The 8,215-nt window shown below is 43.3% G+C and overlaps 1 long non-coding RNA gene across 1 annotated transcript; it reads right to left on the reverse strand.

Annotated features, from left to right (window-relative positions):
- Window positions 1–3,780: 3,780 nt before the first annotated feature.
- LOC139036016 (uncharacterized) lies at window positions 3,781–7,500 on the reverse strand. The gene is made up of 2 exons (XR_011488700.1): window positions 7,449–7,500; window positions 3,781–6,787 (listed from the first exon to the last, which is right to left on the reverse strand). It is a non-coding gene; the product is annotated as an uncharacterized lncRNA (long non-coding RNA).
- Window positions 7,501–8,215: the final 715 nt, after the last annotated feature.

The following is an 8,215-nucleotide window of genomic DNA, read 5'->3' on the forward strand; positions in this document are numbered from 1 at the left end:
ATATAAAAAACTAATACCCTTTTGCCTACTTAAAAATATTCTTTCTTTCTAAATATTCTAGTGTGGAGGGATCACTTAGGGGGAGGGGAACTATCTTTTATACAAAATGGAATCTTTGAGCATTGATGTAAAGGAAAATGATACAAAAAATTTGTTCTGTATAGGTACAAATAGGATGGAAGAACGTGACACTGACTCATCTACACCAGGAGATGGCAAGCTTTTGATGTGACGGGTCTAACAATAGATATTTTAGGCTTTGCAGGCCATACTGTCTATGCACAACTACTCAACTCTGCAGGTGTATAAAAGCAACCACAGAGAATATATAAACAAAGGAATGTAGCTGTGTTCCAATAAAACTTTATTTATGAAAACAGTCAATGGGCCAGACTTGGTCCATATGTTGTAGTTTGCTCACCTGAATTACCTCATGAAACCATAAAATTCAAAGCCAGAAAGGAACTGTGAGATCACTGAGTTAACATTTTTATTGGGCAAATGAGGATACCACAGCCCCAGTAGATGAAATAATTTCAGTTATTTCACCTGGCCAATGAATGGCAGCATCCAAACAAAAACTTTAAGGATGTGGTATTACTTCCAGTTCAGTATTCTGATGCATGGGTGTGTAATGCTACTGCATTATGGATATGATTATTGGAACACAATAGAGCACACAAATCAATGAGATTTTATTTAAAACTTACAAAACTAATTGGGAGAGAGATCTTCAGCCAAACTAAGTTATGCGAAGTAGCATCTCAGAACAATTTGTGAGATCTAAAATGAACACTACAAGCAGAGACTACCAACAATGCACAGCAAATACAAAATGGAGACATTCAGAAAATGATGTTTAGGCAGCCAGGAAAAGTGGAGAAACTAGTAACGATGCATTTCTCTACTCATATGTGTACATTGCACAAAACAAAGTATTTCCTTCTTCACCTGAACACACATGTTTAAGACTTATTATCCTAGGTTCCCCACACTTCTCCTTTTAGCCAGACAAAGCTGAAATACCTGCTGTTGGTAGACATGGTCACATGACTCTGCACTGGAACATCTTTGAATACTTCATTTCCAATAGCTGTTTGTAATGTGTAAGGCAGCATTTCAGCATCAGATTTAACTCCAAGAGAGTTTCCTTTGTTTCTTAATAGTGTTGAATTAGGTTTTTTGCTGACAGAAAAATCTGAAGAAAATCCTGGTTGTCTGAGGGTTGCTTTTGGTTTTCCATCTAGAAAAAACGGCATGGTTTTCTTTACTCTCATCTGACAATTAACTTGCCGACCAGTTTTCCTTTTAGAACTCCTCTGTCGAGCCACAAGCTGAGCAATTCTTGCAGTTTCTGTGCAGGCCACGGCATAGCAGGTTATCTCTCCAGACCTACTAGTCTCTATCCTGATAACTGCTGGCACACTTCTCAGATAGGCTTCTAGTGTAGGATAGCCCAATTGCTTGAAAGGAATCCAGTCTCCAGTTAGGGATCTGTACTCTCCTTGGAGCCGGGATAATGCTATTCCATTCTTTTGAGATTGCAGAACAGCCCGAAGCATTTTTGAAACCAGATCTGCTTCCAGCATCTTCACCTCGTCCTGAGGGCCCGCGGCCCGTCCCGGCGCCTCTGGGCCCGGCTCCCGCCGCCCCTTGTTCTAGTCTTAATCGGGATATCCTATGCACTGAGACCCCAGGGAGCTAGCTGTGTCTGTGTAGGTTAGCTTCTTTCAGCCGGAGTGCCAGGCACAGAGGCTCTGGGCCACAGGCTCATGAAGAAGATCCCCAAATCCTACTTGTTGAAGCATTCAAGACTTGGAGCCTAACTGGGAAGGTCTGCAGCCCACTAACCTTTTTTGACAAACACCTGTCACATGACTGCCAGGAGCCAGATACTTTTCGAGTATGGAACGTATAGAAAGCAGCAACGCAATCTTTTCTTCTCAGACTAAGTCACTGAGGGAGACATTGCCCCTGCCATGTCCAGAGAGCTGTGAAAGCACAAAAAAGAGGGACTTAACCCAGGCTTGGTCTTCCCTGGTGGCTCAGATGGCAAAGAATCTACCTGCAATGTGGTAGACCCAGGTTCGATTCCCGGATCAGGGAGATCACCTGGAGAAGGGAATGGCAACCCACTCCAGTATTCTTGCTTGAGGAATTCCATGGATGGAGGAGCCTGGTGGGCTACAGTCCAAGAGGTTTCAAAGAGTTGGACACAACTTAGTGACTAAACCACCATCAACCCAGCCTTGATGAGGAGGAGAGAGAGTTTCGTCAGTGAAGGGCCTCTGAAGAGGGAAGACGAGCATCTACATGGTGCTTGTGTGGGAGCCTGTGGAGTTACGGCCACCGCCCTGGAAGGGGGGGTGAAGCCCAGAGGGTGGGGCCCTCACTGAGCCAGGAGACAACGCCATCTTCCCCACTCCTCTCCTCTTCCTGGATGCTGGGAGTTAGCTTCGCTCTCCCCTTGGCTTTCCAGGCGTAGACCGAAAAAAGCTGGGATTGGTGGTTCACTTCAGGGCCAGCTCAGACTCAGCTGCAGCTGGGCCCACTGGCAGTCCAGGGGCCTGGGTGTGTCACAGTAAGCCCACCGTTTTGAGCAAAGCCCTTGTTCTACAATGGAAGGAAGCCTGGTGTTGGAGTGAGCCAGGCAGCCCTGGCTCTGGCCTGCACTTCACAGCCTTGGACTAATTATTCCTCTCTCTAGCCTCATTTCCCCTCCTCTGCAAGGAAGGAGCTGAGCATCCATCCAGCCTTCTTATGATACAATTCTGCGATCAACACATTCAGTGCCAGAGGTCTAGGCCCCGTGCCAAATCAGATGTTGCTAATCCCCCACAGCCACAGAATTGGAAAGCAGCAGTGTCAGGGATACAGGCTGCGTGCCCCAACCACACACAAGCCCTTCTCACTCTGAGGCTGTTTAGGACCAGAAGACCTGCTCTTGTAAAAAATCTGTGGCTTTGCCTTGCTCAAACCAGTCTTAATCATTCTAACCACATGGCAAAATTCAGCCACTCCGGTTTGCAGAACAACTCCCTCATAATCACAGAATGTGCCAGATCTCTTGATGTCTGTCCACATGGACAGCTTTGCCAGTTGTCTCCGGGAATTAAGACACTCCTGGAGCTCAGGCCAAATTGTTTTCCCTGGAAGCAGAGTTTCTTTGTAAATTTGTAACCCAGCCTATCACCCCATGTGCTAATGGAAGGAGCCAGTAGGACACCAAGGATATAAATGTTTATTACTCTGGGTTGGATGTTGTGCTGGGCACGCCACTCTCATCACTGCATGTGGTCCCTAAACTGAGGAGGAAGCTGAGTGATAAGTCCCAAGACAGATAGCTGAAAAGTGAGAAAGAGGGGAATAGAGCTCAGGTCTGACTTCAAAATCCATTGCTGCTGCAAGGGTATGTGTTTTGACTGCAGCACCCACATACTTGAAAAAGAAAATGTCACTGCACTTAAATCTTTGCGGGACTGTGCTTTGGTAAAGCTTCGGTGCAGGGTCTAACCCCACCCTGCCTCTGATTCTCTTTCCTTTATTAACCTGGAGATCAGGTCTCTCCAGGAAAGAGTACCCAAAGTAGATATTCAGCTGTCCAGCTTCTGAATGCATTCACACACACACACACACACACACACACACACACACACATACCCCAGGACTGGGGTAGAGAGGAAACATACCTGAATACACACTGCCTTTTAGCTTACACAACAATTTTACATTTGTTATCATGTCCAATCTTCACACCAATTACTAAGGGAACACCATCACTGCCATTTTCTTAACTTTTAAAAAACTTTTATTTTGACATAATTATGTAGTCACAGGAAGTTTCAAAGAGTACACAGAGGTCCCCTGTACCCTTTACTCAGCTTCCCACAATGGGTACATCTTATGTAACTATAGGACAATATCAAAACCAGGAAGCTGACAACCAGGAAGTTGACATTAGCATGACATTAGTGTAAATGGACAGTTCTATATCAGTTTATCACACGCGTAGCACTGAATAGCTGCCATGGCAAAAAAGCCAATATTATAAGGTCAGATATCATGTGGTTCCATCTATATACTAGCACTCTCAATTTAAAGGTGCAAAACTGATGTTCAGAAAGATGATGTGATTTGCTCAGAGTCACACAACTAGTGAGTGGTTTGTGAACCCAGGCCATGACTCCAATCAAGTGCACCAGATTGCTCTGGTTAAGGTTAGGGACAGGAAGTGACTCAGCACAGATCTCAATGAAAATTCTCAAAAAAGTTTATTCCCTGAAGGAAACAGAACTAGCATTGCAAGACTACTCTCTCCAGTCTTCAGTCTTCATCTGGGAAGGGTCTGCTCCTACCCTGACAGCCCCTAAGAGTTGGTGACAGGCTGGCTTTCAACACCAAGTTCTGAAGGATCTGGGACAACTGTGGCCTCATAACATGGCCACTTATTAGTTGTAGTTCTAAGGAGGCCCAACCTAAATCTCAGTTCTGGATTCCAGCTCATCTGCCCCCACAGAGCTCTCAGAGAGGCTTGTCATAAAATGTTAAGGATTCTGGAATTTCCTGAGCATTTGTCCCAAGTGCTATGCTTTTATACAAGGGAGGAATGTGTGCTTAGAGTTTTTGATTGTCTAAGAATCCTGCAAATGTGATTTGACCAAGCTGGTATTCCCAGCATGTGACGTTTACAGGAAGAAATGCCCTGCCATCATTGGCTTGATTCAGGCATTCATCATTTCTGCTTGGACAATTACAAGTTTTCCTCATCGTATCTCTGTTCTGAATCTAATCCTGCTCCAATCTTTTCCTCCCATATCTTTCTAGAATCACCAATTGTGTGAACAATAACTGGCATGTCAGTCACTGCACTGAGGACTTTAGACCCATGATTCCATTTATTCTCCACAAAGATACTACAAAGTAGAACCTCCCAGGCTCCACACTTCACAGATTGGAAACACACTTAGGGAGGCTTCCACAAATACCCTGAGTTGAGTAAGAAGGAAGGGTGGTACTGAATGCAGACTCGATTGATTCCAGACTACTGCCTTTTGTTTACACAAACATATCTAACCTTATCATTCTGCTTAAAAGATGGGGTAGATTCATGTCTCTCTCTCTGCCCACTGCCTCTTAAATACAACTATAAACCCTGGAAATAAACACAAGAGACAAACAAAGGAGGACCATAGAGATGGAAGTAGGATGGTGTACTGGTTGGGGACCCCAGGGCCAGAGGAACGACACAGTAGCAGAGAATCTTATGACTGTCAACCCAACAGAAAATTGTCAGTTCTTCCCAAATTGATCTATAGATTAAGTGCAATTAGTATAGAGATCCCATGAAGTTTTTCTTTTTGTACTGATAGACAATATTATTCTAAAATTTAAACGTAAAGGCACAGTACTAAAAAAAGATCAAGCTAAGAAAAGCAAAATGGAAATAGGCCCTCTATGCTAAGGCTTACTCTAGAACTACAGTAATCTAGAGAGCATGGTACTGGTAGATACAAGGCACTAAATCAATGAGACCAACACACATATCCCTAACTGATTTGCCAAGTTGCCAGAGCAAGTCAATAGAGGAAGAATAGCCTTTTCAACACATGATGCTAGAAGAATTGGAATCCATCAACAAAAATAAATAAACTTCAACACAGTACTCACACTTTACAGAAAAATTAATTTGAAATGGATAACAGATTAATGTTAAATTTGAAAGTGTAGAACCTTTAGAAAGAAGCATGGGAGAAATTATTCTGGAACTCCAGTTCAGTTCAGTCCGGTCATTCAGTCATGTCCGATTCTTTGCAACCCCATGGGCTGTAGCATGCCAGGCCTCCCTGTCCATCACCAACTCCCGAGGTTTAACCAAACTGATGTCCATCGACTCGGTGATGCCATCCAACCATCTCATCCTCTGTCATCCCCTTCTCCTCCCGCCTTCAATCTTTCCCAGCATCAGGGTCTTTTCCAACGAGTCAGCTCTTTGCATCAGGTGGCCAAAGTATTGGAGTTTCAGCTTCAGCATCAGTCCTTCCAATGAACACTCAGGACTGATCTCCTTTACGATGGACTGGTTGGATCTCCTTGCAGTCCAAAGGACCCTCAGGAGTCTCCTCCAACACCACAGTTCAAAAGCATCAATTCTTCGGTGTTCATCTTTCTTTATAGTCCAACTCTCACATCCATACTGGAGTAGGAAATGGCAACCCACTCCAGTTTTCTTGCCTGGAGAATCCCAGGGATGGAGCAGCCTGGTGGGCTGCCATCTATGGGGTTGCACAGAGTTGGACATGACTGACGCGACTGATGTGATTTAGCAGCAGCAGCAGCAGCACATCCATACATGACCACTGGAAAAACCATAGCCTTAACTAGACAGAACTTCGTTGGCAAAGTAATGTCTCTGCTTTTTAATATGCTGTCTGTGTTGATCATAACTTTCCTTCTAGGGAGTGAGTATCTTTTAATTTCATGGCTGTAGTCACCATCTGCAGTGATTTTGGAGCCCCCCAAAAATAGTCTGTCACTGTTTCCATTGTTTCCCCATCTATTTGCCATGAAGTAATGGGACCAGATGCCATGATCTTAGTTTTTTGAATGTTGAGATTTAAGCCAACTTTTTCACTCTTCTTTTTCACTTTCATCAAGAGGCTCTTTAGTTCTTCTTCACTTTCTGCCATAAGGGTGGTGTCATCTGCATATCTGAGGTTACTGATATTTCTCCCAGCAATCTTGATTCCAGCTTGTGCTTCATCCAGCCCAACGTTTCTCATGATGTACACTGCGTATAAGTTAAATAAGCAGGGTGACAATATACAGCCTTGTTGTATTCCTTTTCCTATTTGGAACCCATTCTGGAACTATCACTAGATGAAGAGTTCCTACACTTGACACTAAAAGCACAGTTCATGATAGGAAAATTTGATGTACTGAACTGAATAAAAATTTGAAATATTTTCTCTGTAAAATACACTGTTGGGAGTATGAAAAGACAACTAAAATAGGAAGAAAATATTTCCAAATCAGATGTCTGAAAAAGTACTCATATCTAGAATATAGAAAGAATCTTCAAAATGCAACAGCAAAAAAAAAAAAAAAAATCTAGTTATGTAATGGACAAAAGAGAAATTTACATTCACTGAAAGAGGATATATAGATGGTAAATAAGCACAGGAAAAGATACACAACAGCAGTAGCTATTAGGAAAAAATCAAATAAAAACAAAATGAGATATGACTATATATTTATAGTCCCAGCTAAAATTAAAAAAAAAAAATTAGAAGTCTCCTAATACTGGAAAGGGTGTAGAGGAATTCATTCACTCATTTGGTGTTGTCAGGAAGGTAAAATGTACAGCCACTCTGGAAAGAGTATGAAAATTTCTTACAAAACTAAACATGCAACTACCGCACAACCTAGAAATTACACTGTTGGTCACTTACCCTTGAGAAGTGAAAAGATGTGTGCCTGTGAACACCTGTACCTAAATGTTCATAGCACTTTTAGTTATAATAGGTAAAGGCTGGAGACAGTCAAGATGGTGCCTTTGATGGGTGAATGATTAAACACACTTTGCTTACCCCTACCTTGTGTATTAGGCAAGGTTTTCCAGAGAAATAGAACCAATATTTGTGTATCCATTTATCAACAGAATAGAACAAGAATTGAAATTGATCACTATCTTCCTGGAAATCCTAAGGTCACAGTGTCTTTGAACTTTGCTAACTGCATAGGATGACTCACCTACAGAAGATGGTATGGCTCACGGCCCCTGTGGAGGCAGCCAGGCTCCCCTCCTCCCTGACCTTCTGCCTGCATTCCCACACAGAGGGTCCAGAGTGCTGGGCTGGCTTGCCACTCTTTCTTTCATGACCTGAAGCTCTGCAGATCAAGTCACCAAAATAGGATTTGGCAAAGTTAGACTTTTCCTTTCAGGCAAGGAGCCAGGATGCCAGATTCAGTGATTTGCGAATGGAGGCTCCATCCTACAGATGCCGGTGAATGTGTCTATAGTGCAGTGGCTGTGGTGCTGCCTGGTGTGTGTACAAGGCCGCAGAATGAAAGGCCTGTTGCTGAAGACAATCGAGTCACAGATGACTACATGCATAGGGGCTCCTTGCTCAAGTCTGGCTCACTCCAGGCAGATGTTCTTAACTGCCTCAAATCATGAAGTCTTCCAAAGAGGCAGACAGGAAAGTCAGGTGATTTC

The sequence above is a fragment of the Odocoileus virginianus genome, chromosome 7 (assembly GCF_023699985.2).
Source record: "Odocoileus virginianus isolate 20LAN1187 ecotype Illinois chromosome 7, Ovbor_1.2, whole genome shotgun sequence".
In the NCBI taxonomy this organism is placed as follows: domain Eukaryota; kingdom Metazoa; phylum Chordata; class Mammalia; order Artiodactyla; family Cervidae; genus Odocoileus; species Odocoileus virginianus.